This window comes from Cicer arietinum, chromosome 1 (genome assembly GCF_000331145.2).
Source record: "Cicer arietinum cultivar CDC Frontier isolate Library 1 chromosome 1, Cicar.CDCFrontier_v2.0, whole genome shotgun sequence".
NCBI lineage: Eukaryota > Viridiplantae > Streptophyta > Magnoliopsida > Fabales > Fabaceae > Cicer > Cicer arietinum.
In genome coordinates, this window is record NC_021160.2 from 32979834 (window position 1) to 32995185 (window position 15352).

Sequence of the window (15352 nt, forward strand, 5' to 3'; positions counted from 1 at the left end):
CTAATATTTTTAAGTAATTTTTGGATCAAAAAAATTGGGGCGTTACAACTGCCTTGGAGGGTCAGTTGTTTTGTAATTCAAATTGTTGAATTAGTGGAATAAATCATTCTAAAGGAAGGAAGTGGATGTAGGCAAGTTAATGGTGAACTACGATAAATTATTTGTGTCATTTTATCCATGCACGCCTTAGCTTTATTATTGCTTGTACTGTAAGTAAATCGTCAAGTCTGAATCAATTTAATCAAATGATGAAAAAGTCATCAACTTAATCAAACACAATTTAAATTCATGATTCCACCTTCAAACTAAACATCTTGTATAAAAAAAATAAAAAATAAAACTGCTACACACCGACAAACAAGCCGCCTATGGATATTCTTCGGATTGACAACTATATATACCATGTCCATTTATAACTGCAATTCGACAAAGTTCAAGTCTCACATATCTTCAATGAGTACTCAAGCTTTTCGATTTGAACAAAATCATCATTTGGTTTCTTGAAATTAAAATTTGTAATCTAACATCTACCCATTTATGTCAATGTACGAGGTACATTAATAATGTTGTTTAATCTCGCTAATTAAGCATCCTTCATTTATTTATTCATTAACTAATTACTTTTATAATTTTATAATTCTTTTTCCAATGTTACCTCCATTGAAGAGTTCAATGAAAGCAGAAGGGATGCTCTCCAAACCCAATGACACCTCTTCTAAAACCTTCAACTTGCCGGTACGAAGGTAATCAATTGTTGTAGCCAGAAAATCATCAAAAACATTCATAAAGTCAACAGCTAAAAATCCTCTAATTGTGATTCTTTTGTATACGATATTTAGCATGTTTGGTGAAGTTCTCTTTTCAGCATCTCTGTGTATTCAGAGATTACACCACAAGCAGCCACTCTACCAAAGGCTTTCATGTTAGCAATTGCTGCCTCCAACATTTCACCCCCAACATTGTCAAAATATATGTCTATTCCATCTGGAAAGTACCTAGAATTTTAAAACAAACTACTACATCAAACAAAAGCAATTTTAATACTATATCTTTGCTTTTTGCCCACCAATTTATGACTAAATTATTTTAGTCTTTACAGTTGCAGATTTAGGGACATGATTTTGTAATTTGTTGCTAAATCGATTTCTATATCGGTGGTTAACTTGGTCTCTAATCAATAGTTAAATGAGTATCTATCAATTTAGAATCTAGTTTTTGAAATGTCATTAAATCGTTAATCACTAATGCTAGCGGCTGATATAACATATTTTGACTTCTAAATTGATCTCTAAACTAGACACTATATAACGATTTTTTGTTAAATATTTTATAAATTTTTAATTGTATTAATTATTTTGTTATTAATATATCCCTCGTCATTTTATATTTTTTTAATCATTAATAAATGTTAAAGACGAGAAGACGAATCAAATTTCTCTCTTTATTAAACCGTAAATATGAATATTGAATACTAAACAAATTTAAACTTTTGAAAAAACATCCGATGTAATATAAAATGACTTTTATTTTAGCTTCTTTTGAAAACTTGATAGCTTCTTTTTTTTTTTTAAATGATACTTTTATGATTGTATGTATACTATCACCAATTAACAAACCTTCTAAGAGTGGAGTTTAGATCTGTTTCTTCCTTGTAGCTGAATGCTTCATCAAATCCTAGCTTTTCTTGGAGTAATGCGACCTAAGATAAATCATTTATGGATTTCAGATGAAGACCATATAAAGTTAGAAAATTTATAGAGATAAATAAGGTTTTAGTCTTTTATTATTTTATTTTTATTTTTAGTCTCTTAAAAAAATTATTTTTAATTTTTCTCTCTGATTTTATACCAATTATTGTGTAACTTATGAATTTTTGAATGATTTTTTACAGTAATACTTGAGATATTATAAGAAATTCTCTTATAAAAATTTAGACTTTTTTAACAAATATGGTTAATTAAATATGAACTTTTAAGTACAAAAAATTTAAAATTTTATATTTAATTTATTATTTATTAAAAAAATTAAAAAATTTGTACAAAAGTTGTTAAATATATCTTAAACGTTAGTACAAAAAATCATTAAAAATATTCAACGAATACACAGCAGTTGATTTCAAATCAAGGACAAAAAATGAGTAAAAAAAATTTTAAAAGACAAAAAATTAGATAAAATTTTTTATAAAAATTAAAAACAATATAATGAAATTTTATAAGAACTACAAACTTATTTAATTTTTTAATAAACTATAAGGTACCTCATGAATACTATTTTTTTAAACTAGTTTCTTATTTAACAATTTGTGATAATATTAAGTCATTTTAATACTAATAAAAAAAGTAGATTAGTAACTATACATCAAATAAACTTCAAACCCTTGTCTTAAAAGCCTATTAAAGTATCCTTAAATTAATATCCTACACCTCACCTTTTTTTGGTTTCCAGCACAGCCAACAACGTAGCAACCTAATAACTTTGCATATTGACCAACCAAATTTCCAACTGACCCACCAGCTGCTGAAACAAATACTTTTTCACCTTTTTGGGGTTTGCACAATTGGAAAAAACCTGCATAAGCTGATAATCCACTGAAACCTATAATAATGAACAGAAAACTATCACCTTCAATTCCATATTTATTGATTCTCAAATTGAAATATATATAGAGAGAGGACATATTAAGTAAAAAAAATTAGTTTATATGACAATAGAAAGAAAAAAATTTAATCATTAAATTAAATTAATCGAGTGAGATTAAAATAACAAATTAAAAAATTATGTAACTCTTTTGTGGCTTATTCATCTCAAAAATTAAAAAATTTCTAACAAGTTTATGTTTCAGCTTCGACATCTCTCATCATAACAACTCAATTGTTCTTTTATTTTTTCCAGGACTTTTGACATTGCTCGGCTGCTTTATGGGGGGGGTCATGTGTTTTTTAATCAATTTAGTTGGGGAGTTCGAGATTGCAAAAGTAATAATAAATTAACTGTTTTAAAAATTTTAGGTTAATCGATATATAGATTGTTTTTCTTATATATTTAATACTTTTTATATTTGAACCCAACCGTATTGGAGTTACTTTATTGGTTGAATTAAAAAATTAAATTAAGCAGTACTGCTAGTTGAAAAATTACAATTCAATGTGCAAAATGTGAGGCATTACAACATTGCCATTAATAAACACAAAGTTGGCATGTGGAGACATAAGATATGAGTCTCTTGGTGATAAAATCAAAGTCTAAGATTGAGATGAAAGAAGAGGAAGTGGACTTGAGATTTGAGAGAAGAGTTTTAAGGATCTTTTTTATGTGTAGGATATGTACACACACATGATGATCAGATAAGTAATATGATAATATATATATATATATATATATATATATATATATATATATATATATATATATTTTATGTATTTAACACACAATTCATTATAATATGGTATAATATATATTATAATTAAATAATAAAATTATCATTGTGAATAATTATATATTATTTTTTAAAAAAATTAACTTATTATATTTTAAATATTATAAATTAATAAAAAAAATACTAAAAATTAAATAATTGATGAAATAAGTTTATATTTAAAACTATTCATTGACACTACTAAATAATTAATTTAAATTTAAAAAAAACATAAATAATCAAATAATTCTATTTTATTTGTTATATGTAAATGAAAAAAATACCCATGTAAATAAATTATATTTATTTTCAAATTTCGATAAATTTTCATATTTTTATAATTTTGAATACTAATTTGTTAAATTATATAAAAGTACAAAACTACCCTTGTGATAAAATCATAAATATTATTTAAATTAATTATAAATATTTTATTTTTAAGTTTAATATCAAACTCTATTTATTAGCTTTATATTTATATCTGATTATATTTACATTTTTGTATTTTATAAATTGTTTTTATATTTATATTTATATTTTTATATTTTTATATTTATATTTTTATATTTTAATTTAATATTTTAAATTATATTTTATAAGGATAATGAGTAAATTATTGTTCTTATTTTATTATGTTGGTTTCAATTAACTTATTATATCTTGTCGGTTCATCAAACACTAGATTCAGACAAGATATGATAATATCATGTCTTTTATCTTGTGCATCAAACTTGTTTTAAGAGTCCTACATTATATGTGATAAGGTCTCGTAAAATATTTATAAGTGGTGGATAATTCTCAACCTACAAACCATTTTTTTGAAGTTGTGTAAGGCTAATCCAATTTCTCATATGGTATTAGATGTTTTCCAATCAAGTTGTGAGATAACGCCTACAAGATGATAAGTCATATATGGTTGAGATTAAAACATAAAATTAAAATTTCACGTGAGTTTTAATTAGTCTTCACTAAGATCGAAAGTCTTTATTCGCATGTTTTTTCTCGGTTGCTAAAGATTTCATCCATGATGGAAATGAAAATCTTAAGTTCCTACAATTCTTTATTCTCCTCTTTTATATGGTTCTTACTTTTTTTTCTTCTTAATTACAGTTTTAGTCTTTCTATTATTATCAACTCACATAAATGCTCTTCCTATTTTAAAAGTCAACAATTTGGGTCCCTCATTCAGATTTTTGAACTAAAAAATACGGAATTGACATATTTTTAATAATGTGATATACAATTCTATGATATAGAACATGCATTAATTGAAAGCTAAATTTTTATTGGATTTTATTCCAATTTTATGGGTGTTAATCATTTAATATTATTATACGTTATTTAAAACATCTCACGTCGTCATTTTTTAGTTAAAAATTCAAAAGAATGACCAAAACTGTTGACTTTTAAAATAGGAGAATCATTTTCGTGAATTGATAAAAATAGACGGATTAAAATTGTAATTAAATATTTTTTTAAATGATTATTTTTATCTTTTCAAATTGTTTTTCAATTCTAGGATAATTAACTTTGATGTGGTTTTCTGAAAATGAAAGTGGTTTGTATAATTGTATGAGAAGGATCACATTCTCCATCTTTTGTGGGTGGTGAAATTCATATGCACCACAAAGAAGAAGAAAAAAAAAACTCTCTCATATTTACTTTTGTGTTTTAAAACCCTTTATTGATTCAACCTCTAATAGAGTGGCGTTGATTTCATAAATTCTCGGGACGTTTAATTTACCTATTTTATGTTTTCATTTTCATAAAAAATAAATAAGTTGAAGAAATATTTTTGTTTAAGATTTTAAAAATATTTTATTTGAAAATATTTCTTAAAATGGACTCGAAAATGGAATAAAAATAAAGCGTGTTTTCCCTTTTCATTTTAAAAATTTGAGAATGAAATAATGAAAACTCGGTGGCAAACTTGTAATATTAGAGAAAGTTATTATTTTATTACCCTATTGTGTGGGTGGTAATAGGTCAAACTAGACTTTAAAAGGTATGAGTCTGGCCTACGATTAATTTTTTAGGCCTAAGTCTAGCTTACGGCCTATCATAAGCTTCTTTTCGGTCTGGCATGACCTTTTTAAAAGTTTGGTCTGACTTGGAAGCCTATTTAAAAGCATTATTCACATTAAAATATTTAAATGTTCTACTCATACCACATAATGCTCTTCACATACCAATATCAATGTACATATCTATATATATTAAACAAAAAATAATTTTTCTAACAAAATAAATTTTAAAAAATCTGAAACAAACATTCTTTAAACCATAAAACTAATTTTTGATTTCAAAGAATAGATATTTTTCTGAAACAAACGCACCTATTATTACCTCTCAAACAAATATGGAACGGCTACTGAGTGATTGACTAATTGAAGGACTACCGAATATGGAACAACTACCAAATATGGAACAACTACCGAATATGGAATGACTACTAAGTGACTGCCTAATTGATAGAATTTAAAATAGAAAATATTATTATTAATATAATAATAAAAATATATATAGGTCGGCCTGTTAGGCTTAATAGACTTTTTTATAAGGTTGAGTCTGACCTATTTAAATAAATAGGCTTTAAAAATAGTATGAGCCTATCCTTTTTATTAAATAGGTCAGCCCATGCCAGACCATAAGTATGTTAGACCATAGGCCCCTGACGGACGGCCTAGCCTATTCTCATCCCTACCCTAGTGTAAATTTGTGTATACAAGAAGTACTACTTGCCTACGTGGTGTTAGTGTTGTGGTCGTCGTGCTAGTGTTGCTATTTCATTTTTTTTTTTTTGAAAAAAAAAAAGCTTTAGTTATTGTTTTAGTCCCTTTATTTTAGCTAAATTGCAAAAATAATTCTGTCATATTATTTCTCCTTAGTTTTGATTTTCAAACATCATTTTGATCTAAAACTTGACAAAAGTGTCATTTTTTGCGCTTTTTAATATGCTTCAAGATCTCGTGGTACAACAATTGTACCTAAGATATATGATCATAAATGGTATGGTGTGGTTTAAAAAATAACACTTGATCAGATTTTGGATTAAAATTATGTTCGGGGATCAAAATTGGGGAGAAATAAAATAGGGGAACTATTTTCATGATTTATCTAAAATAGGAGTACCAAAACTACAATTAAGTCAAAATAAAGATGATTTTAACCTCATTCATAATATTTATTAATCTTGTATTATTTTATAATAAATTAATCTTGTGAAGTCAACTCATTGCCACATGCACCAAAAATTTCACGTGATATGTTGGATCAGTATGTCACATCATCAAATTTTAGTGACACAGAAAAATAAAGACTGAAACCAATGGAATTTGATATTATTAGGGTTGAATATCAAAAGAATAATTTTCAAATGATTAAAACCAAAACTTAGACAAATGTTATGAACCAAAAACACAAATAATCCATCAATTATATAATGCAACAATAATTTATAGAACCATATAATAATAATAATAATAATAATAATAATAATAATAATAATAATAATAATAATCAAATGATTAATAAGAACATTATTTTCTAAGTTTACAAGCATCTAAAATTATAAATCGAACCTTCTTAAACGTACCTAGAATTCCAAGGTAATAGGTCAGTGGAAATTCAGAAGAGTCTATTTTGTTCAGTATACTTCCTTGTTTAACCAAACTATACTCTGCCCAAGTGAATTTTCCCATAACCAAATCATTTACCTTAAACATGGGATTCCCAGAAGCCACAACTTCACCAATAACTGGTGCATCAATAGCCTGTAAATTAAGTGTTAGCATAAAAGAATGTAAGATTACAATATCTCCAAATATATTTTTCGTTGAGCTTTGTATTAATGTAAAATTTAATTTATGAGCAATTATTATTCATATTTAGTTTTTATTTTGTATAAACTCATCTTTGAGATTACTTATACAAGCAACACTATGATTTTAAATAATGGTTTCTGGGTATGATCAAGATCGTGAGATATTGGTTTTTTATTTTGTTGGAAATATGATTACAATTGAAGCAACATTTGGTAGATTCAAGTCTTAGTCTCTCATATCCAATATTTGTACTGCTGTTACAATAAACTGAACACGCTTCCTAACTACATTGCTGGAAAACTTTAGATACAATGATCTAATATCAGAATCCACCACCTTTCTCCCATCAAGTCAAATCAAGACTCTAATTGTTGGATTTGGTTGAAATTTAAGAATATTAAAAAAGTATCGCATTGTCTAGTATTGTACATGAAGAGGGATGTCAAAGCGAAATATATGGGCATGATTTCTTCATTACATGATGCACCAGTCGGGTGCACTTTAAGTTTATATATGACTTTTGCTTTTTCTCTTACACTTTTAAGTTAGAATATTTTAAGATGTAGTTCAAATAATCCTAGTATTAGATCATTAGTTGTCTCGAAAATCTTCATGGGGTTGTATTAGGAGGCGTGTTATGTTGGTTATGATGATCCATTTACCTATGATGTGTTTAGATTGATAGAAAAAGATGGATTAATTGAATGGAATGGATGGAATAAGTAGGTCTGGCCCAGGTCATATGGAGACCATAGATGAATTTAAATATAAGGCTTATTTTAAGTCTATAATAATGTTTTCGTAAAATTATTCATTTTTTTATGAAAAGCTTTTTTTAGACACTTTAAAAATTATTTATTAAATTAATATAATCAATCTTATATAATATTTCTTTTTCAAAGAAAATCAAATTGATTAATTTTAATATTTGTTGAGACAATATTAATTTTAGATAAGATTTTATTCTTTTTAAATTTGTAAAAGTTAAAATATGAGACATTTTTATAATGTATAAAAGTTTTGTAGAGTCCTTTTTATTAAATAAAATTTTATTTATTTTGAAAGATCTAATTAAAGCGATTGTTTGAGTGATTCTTAACTCAATTTTGAAAATAAATTGATGTTGCATTGTTTAAATTCTTGTTAAAAGTAGAATGGAATGAAATCCAATGGATACATTCTATCACATTCCATTACCTTTTCACATTCTTTTCCCTTCAATATGGGTGAAATGGGATGGATCCGCTATTAATCTACGGTGGTGTATAGTTATTCCTTGGTGGTGACAAGCTATGTTTGGAAGTGTATAAGTTATCTTTGGTAGCTTCCAGTAACTTGAAGTCAATCTTTCTTTATTGATATTAATTATACTTATTTAACATGTTTAATATTTGCTAATAAAACAGATTTAATGTATTTAATATATGTATATTTATCATTGAATAACTTTTTGTTTCCTATATATATATATATATATATATATATATATATATATCATATTTTGTTTTTATTCTCTCTAAAAGAATTTCTTCAAATAGTGATTTTCAATATTTTTCGTCAATAATATTGATCATTGTTTTTAAATCAATTCATGTGTATTGTCAGAATTTTTGAATTATTTTTTACATGTATGTGTAGAATATTATTTAAAATTTAGAATGTGTTTACAAGAGATAAATAAAATATAATTTTTTAAACTTTTAACGCTTACAAATTCATATTTAATTCATCTTTTATTTAAAAATTCTAAAATTTTGTAGATGAATTTATATAATGTTCTAAATATGCTTAAAAAAATTATTTGATAATTTGAATGACACATAAGTTGACTTAAAAGTAGAGATCAAAATGATTGTTAGAAAATATTTGATGAACTATTGTTTAAAGATAAATTTCCAGAGAAAATAAAAACAAAATAAAATATATTTATAGAGACCAAAATCTTATTTAACCATTTATTATATTATTATTTGTTAAATACATTTCTTTCTTCTAAAATATATTTCTATAAGTAAGGGTAAAAATGGAAAAGAAATTAGAACTCATTATATTTCATCCGTTTTCCAAACAATAGAAATAGAAATTTGTTTGATTTCGTCGTTAAATATCCAAATAATATAATAAAATTTTATTCCATTTCATTCCATTTTGCTTGATTATTTCGCACTCTATTCATTTTAAACTATCTCAACAAAGTCTTGATGCAAAAATTTGCTGTGATTCTAAAATATTTGACTCCTCGTTACTTTTGCATTTCACTCCGCACTATAATTTATTTAATCAATCCTCACTTTCAGTTAAATGAGCTACTGTAAGGACCAAATGAAGAGGTTGTTCATTATTTATCACAGATTTGAAAAACACTAAACAATTTTTGTATATGAATGCTATCTTACACACTAACAAAGACTAAATAAACTTACCCTTTTACCATTATCACCAACAAAATAAATAAAAGTACCTCGCCTGGTATAATTTGAGTTGCATCAGGTATAGAACTATGGGAAGGACTGTAGAGCTTCATGCGGTTAATCTGATAAGGGTCAACAGAGATATATAGATTCTTCACAATGATATCATCAGATCCAGCCTCAATGAACAGAGCAAATGCCTCTGTTTTTAACTCAAAATGGGACTCTTTGGGTATCCCTTTAAAGTTATGTTTTATCACTACATATTTGTTGCTCACTTCCATTTTTCCCTTTCTTGATCACTTGTTTCACTAGCTGCTGTGGTTGTAAAATTGTTACTTTACTATTCTTCCTTCCTATCTTTTAGTTAATCCATTATGTACCAACAAAAGACTTAGTGACCAATTATATATTAACTATGATGGTAGTGTTAATTATATGATAATGATGTTCTATCATAGTGCGTCTCCACTCTACTCCACCTATCACCCACCTCAAAATAAATTTTCAGCCAAACCCTTTTATTTTCACTTGCAAAACGTGGAAATAAGGGAATGAGAAAAGAATCCAATAAATCATCAATTTAGCCTCTAAACTTACATTCTCTTGTTAATTTATTTAATTTTTAAATTAGTAAAATTAACTAAAAGGTCCCTAATAAAACCCTATACTCCCTTCATCGTTCAATTTGGTCTCGGTCTTGTAAGTAGGTAAGATTGTTATTTTTTATTCAAGAATCTTCAATTTTTTCATTGATATTTTTTTTTTCTTTTTTTAAATTACACTTTTAGTCTTTGATCTAATTCTCGAATAGGATATTTATATTATTTTTTCTAACTCAATCTTTTAAGTGACATTTATTTGCATTCTTCTTTCATGTGTATGTACATTTACCTAAATGTCATTTTCGATTAGTTCTGTTAAAAAATGTCAATTGATTTTTACAATACTGACGTGTGCAAAACGGTACTGATGTTATAAAAATAAAAATAACACAAAACTATTTTTTAGTTAATTTTATTAAAAAACATAAAAAAAAAAATTAAAAAAGTTTTTAGAATTCTTTCTACTAAGAAAAATGAAACTCATTAGTGTATTTTTAGTTTGACTCATTTTCTTTATTGGTCCTTTATATTTTTTTATTTTCTCAAATTGATATTTTAAGTTATATTTTATTTGAATTGTTCTTCTTTCTCTTCATCATCTTCTACTTTAAATCTATTGTTCAGGACCGAGATTCATTATTAGATTTATGGATATTTTAGATTTTAGTTTAAGATATGCTTTGTTTTTTAATTTGGATTCTTTGAGCTTTTTTAAGTCTATAATGAAAAGGGTGAAAGTTTGTTATAGCTTAACAATAGATTAACAATTATAGATTAACAATAGTCAATTATTTTAAATTATTATAAATTAAATTATGGTTAATTAAAATTAAGCATTGAATTTTGTGTTTAACTTTTATTTTAAAATGAATCTTAATGGATTATGTGAAGTGAATGAGATGTATCTGCCCTCATCCCTTTAAACTATATGTATATAATGGTTATTCCAATAGACTTCATCTGATCCTAAAAATCTCAAAATTCTTTACACCTAAAACTGTAATTAGAATAGTGTATCCATGATTCTTGTTCTCTCAACCAAATTCTAAAAATATGCCGTTTTTATTTACTTTTATTAATATAGAAATGTAATAATTTGTATCTATTTTTGTTAATTTCAACAATTGGTTTTGGTTACATATCGTTGAAATGGAACGGTTACATAAATCCGATTTTATTATTATGTAGTTTGGTATTGTCTGAATTCGGTTTGGGTTCACGTATCCGGGCTACTTTCATTCATATATATATACGAAATCATAAATATTGCTATTTGCTTGATGTTATTACTGGCAAGTGGCAAGATTAAATGTCTTCTCTCATTGCAATTTTCTTCTATTTTCAAATTCTTGGATTTTCCATTTTTGTATGCCTTCGATTTATGGCCATTTTTATGGGTATATATGGGATAAAGATTTCTCTCAACTACCGGATTTCAGTAGAGAATCTGCTTTCTGTATTTTAAATCTTAATTCTATTTTCATTTCTTATTATAAATACTCATTATTTTTTTCATTCTTGTTTAAAAAAATTGAGTAGAATAGTTAACGTGTTCATTTTATGTGTTAATGTTCTTAAAATAACTTTGGGTAAATTATTATTTTAGTCTCTAACTCAAGAAGGCGTTGTCATTCTAATAAACGTATGTCACTTTTGTCTATAACTTTAACTTTTTTGTTAGCTTTATTAAGGAGATGGTGTGTAGTGTATGTAGTTGAGTGATATGTCACTCTCAATCTTACATGGGTCTGATGAATAGGTAGAGACTAAATTGATATTAATTTAAAAAATAAAAATGAAGCTTTAAATGAAAAAAAAAATGTGTTTTTTCTCTCCTCCGGTTACCTTTTGACCTTTCTTCTTCTTTTAGTTACATTTTCTCGTATTTCCTCTCCCTTCATCAAACCCAACAAGTTTTTATATATATAGGTCACTCTGACTATAAGTTATTACTTTCAGGGATAGTAAGTATTTTTGTTGAAACCAAGTTGATTTGAAGAAATATGTTTGTAATTTTTTTTTATGATAAAAAAATTGTTTGCAAAACAATTTAAAATACTAACATTTTGATTAAGTGTGCAGGTCTTAGATCGAGCGAATTATGTAGATTTTTATGTCATACCATCTAAAAACTGGACGAAGACAAATGTATAACAAGACTTCGCTTCACTCTTTCTCTCTAAGTATGATACCCGAGTGACGTTGTGTCTCGGTTGACTTGGGAAAGGAAAACAATGTTCTGCTTTTGAGTTATGATGAATGGAAATATGTTATGGCCTATCTTTCTCTGTAACTACTACCTTCATTTCATCGTGTCTATGATGAACGCAACAAGTGTTCGACGTCTACTTCTGATAAGCATGACAAGCAAGTAATTGTCTCTGCCTCCGAAAAATCACATCAAGTGTCTAATTGTTTGACTCTGAGTTACTATGTATCCTCTGATGAAAGTCAACTGTGAAAAAATTAACGCTCTAAAAACGTCAACCTCTAAAGAAGTCAAAGCTTCGATGAAAGTCAATGCTCTAAAGAAAACAAAACTCTTTTGATGAAAATCTTGAATCTGCTATTTGTCTGAAGATCTTAAGACATGTTTCAACCATCATTGTAACACCTCAATATATCCATATATATTATATATGTTTCGTTTTAGTAACTGTCATGATGTATTATTTAATTAATAGTTTATTCTATGTGTAAAGAAATTAAATTAATTTTTATCACCATCTATTTTACATGAATAATTATAACCTTTATTTTTTTTTAATTGTTTTGGTGTGACAATTACACGATAACGATTTATGGCATGATTATTTCCTAAATCGACTATTGCGTATTTTTTTATTTGATTAGTTTCGATAATCATGAAATTGATGTGTTCGATATGTTGGTTTTATTTTGTTATGTGTGACTAGCAGTAATATTTTTTGTCCTGCTTGATTTACTTTAGTTGATGAAAATATTAATTGAATTATTTAATTAAATTCGAATTTATAGAAGTTATATTGTTTGTTAGTTTTATTTTGGACCAAATAAGTATTCCGCCTAGGAGATAGCAGAGTTGGTGAGTGTAAGACCCATAATTTTAAAGTATACTTTATGTATTTTAGTGTATTTTGGTATTGAACTCGGAAGCTTTTTAGCCAAAGTTATTAATATTTTGGAGTTTATATGACCAAAAAGATATTTTGATGCCGATTAGAATTACTCGTCGATGAATAAATTAAATTAGTTGCGGTAAATCTTTTACGAAGAATTTAATGCGTTACGGGTAAAATGGGAATTTAATAAATATCTAGATATTTTGAGATATTTGTTAAAAGTAATTAATATATATATATATATATATATGTAAAGGATATAAAAAGGAAAGAAGGAAAAAGGAAGAAAAGAAAAAGAAAGGAAAGAAAGAGAAAGGAAAGAAAACAAGATTTTTCCATCTTCTTCCTCTGCCTCGCGCGCTCATCTCCCTCTATCCTCCATTTTTTCGTTTTCTTTGCTTCCTTTAAGTTTGAGAATTGAAACCCAAAGCTAGTGGGTGAGAAAGATCAAGTTCTCAACTCCTTCCTCCTTCCCGGATTCAAAAACGGTGTTTTGGATTTCCAAACCGTCAAACACAAACCTCCCCGTTTCATCTAGATCTAAGCTTCGTTTCGCGAAGAGATAGAAGGGAAAGTTGCTCACTACCATGCTACGGTGCTAGGGAACCAACTTTGGAAGCAACATTGCGAGCGGAGATTTTACCGGATTTACTCGCGGTACCGTAATCGAACGTTAAAGCTAACATGAAGGTAAGGGCTCCTTCCAAACTTCTAGTTTGCATTTAGGGACTTATCTGTGGTTGTGTGGAAAGGAATTTGTTAGGGTTGAAGTGTTGATTTGGGGGAAAATGAATCTAAGGCTTTATGGGTAAAATCTTAGAGTTAGGTTTTGGTTATATTGATGAATGTTTCGTGGAAAATGAATTTAAACTCATTTATGTATGATTTTGAGTAAATGAAACTTGTTGCGTTTGAGTGGTGGATTGTGTTGATTTGTGTTCGTCGTATTTGACGTGTTCTTAATTAATACTGATGAAATTGGATGTGTTTATGGTTGGATTCTGTGGAGAAATGAATTGATGTGTTTTGGTATGAGTTGTGGATTGGATCTGATAATAGGTTTGAGTTGTTTTGTGTGGAATTTGAAAACCATTAGAGTTAAACGAGTATTAAGAATGGGGAATCTCTTAATGTCTACGTTTACTTAATGTTGGCGTGAAAACCATTAGAGTTAAACGAGTATTAAAAATGGGGAATCTTTTAATATCTCGGTTTACTTAATGTGTGTTTGAGAAAATCGTTTAAGTTAAACAAGTATTAAGAATGGGGAATCTCTTAATGTCTTGTTTACTTAATGTTTGTTTTGGAAAATCGTTTAAGTTAAATGAGTATTAAGAATGGGGAATCTCTTAATGTCTTGTTTACTTAATGTTGTTTTGGAAAATCGTTTAAGTTAAATGAGTATTAAGAATGGGGAATCTCTTAATGTCTTGTTTACTTAATGTGTGTTTGTGAAAATCGTTTAAGTTAAACGAGTATTAAGAATGGGGAATCTCTTAATGTCTTGTTTACTTAATGTTGTTTTGGAAAATCGTTTAAGTTAAATGAGTATTAAGAATGGGGAATCTCTTAATGTCTACGTTTACTTAATGTTGGCGTGAAAACCATTAGAGTTAAACGAGTATTAAAAATGGGGAATCTTTTAATATCTCGGTTTACTTAATGTGTGTTTGAGAAAATCGTTTAAGTTAAATGAGTATTAAGAATGGGGAATTTATGATTTATGTTTTTGTAAATCGTGCAGACCCGTGATAGGTGGCACCTCGATACACGGTACGGGCCCGTGATAGGCAGTACGTTTATGGTTTTCGTTTTTTTGTAAAGTGTGCAGACCCGTGATAGGTGGCACCTTGGTAAATAGTACTTTGGCCTGTGATAGGCGGTACATTTACAATTTACGTTCTTTTTAGTAAACCGTGCAGACCCGTGATAGGTGGCACCTCGGTAAACGATATGGGCCCGTGATAGGCAGTACGTTTATGGTTTACGCTTTTTA

The 15352-nt window shown here is 27.2% G+C and overlaps 1 pseudogene; it reads right to left on the reverse strand.

Moving 5' to 3' along the window:
- Positions 1 to 269: 269 nt before the first annotated feature.
- LOC101510963 (2-alkenal reductase (NADP(+)-dependent)-like) lies at positions 270 to 10035 on the reverse strand (annotated as a pseudogene).
- Positions 10036 to 15352: the final 5317 nt, after the last annotated feature.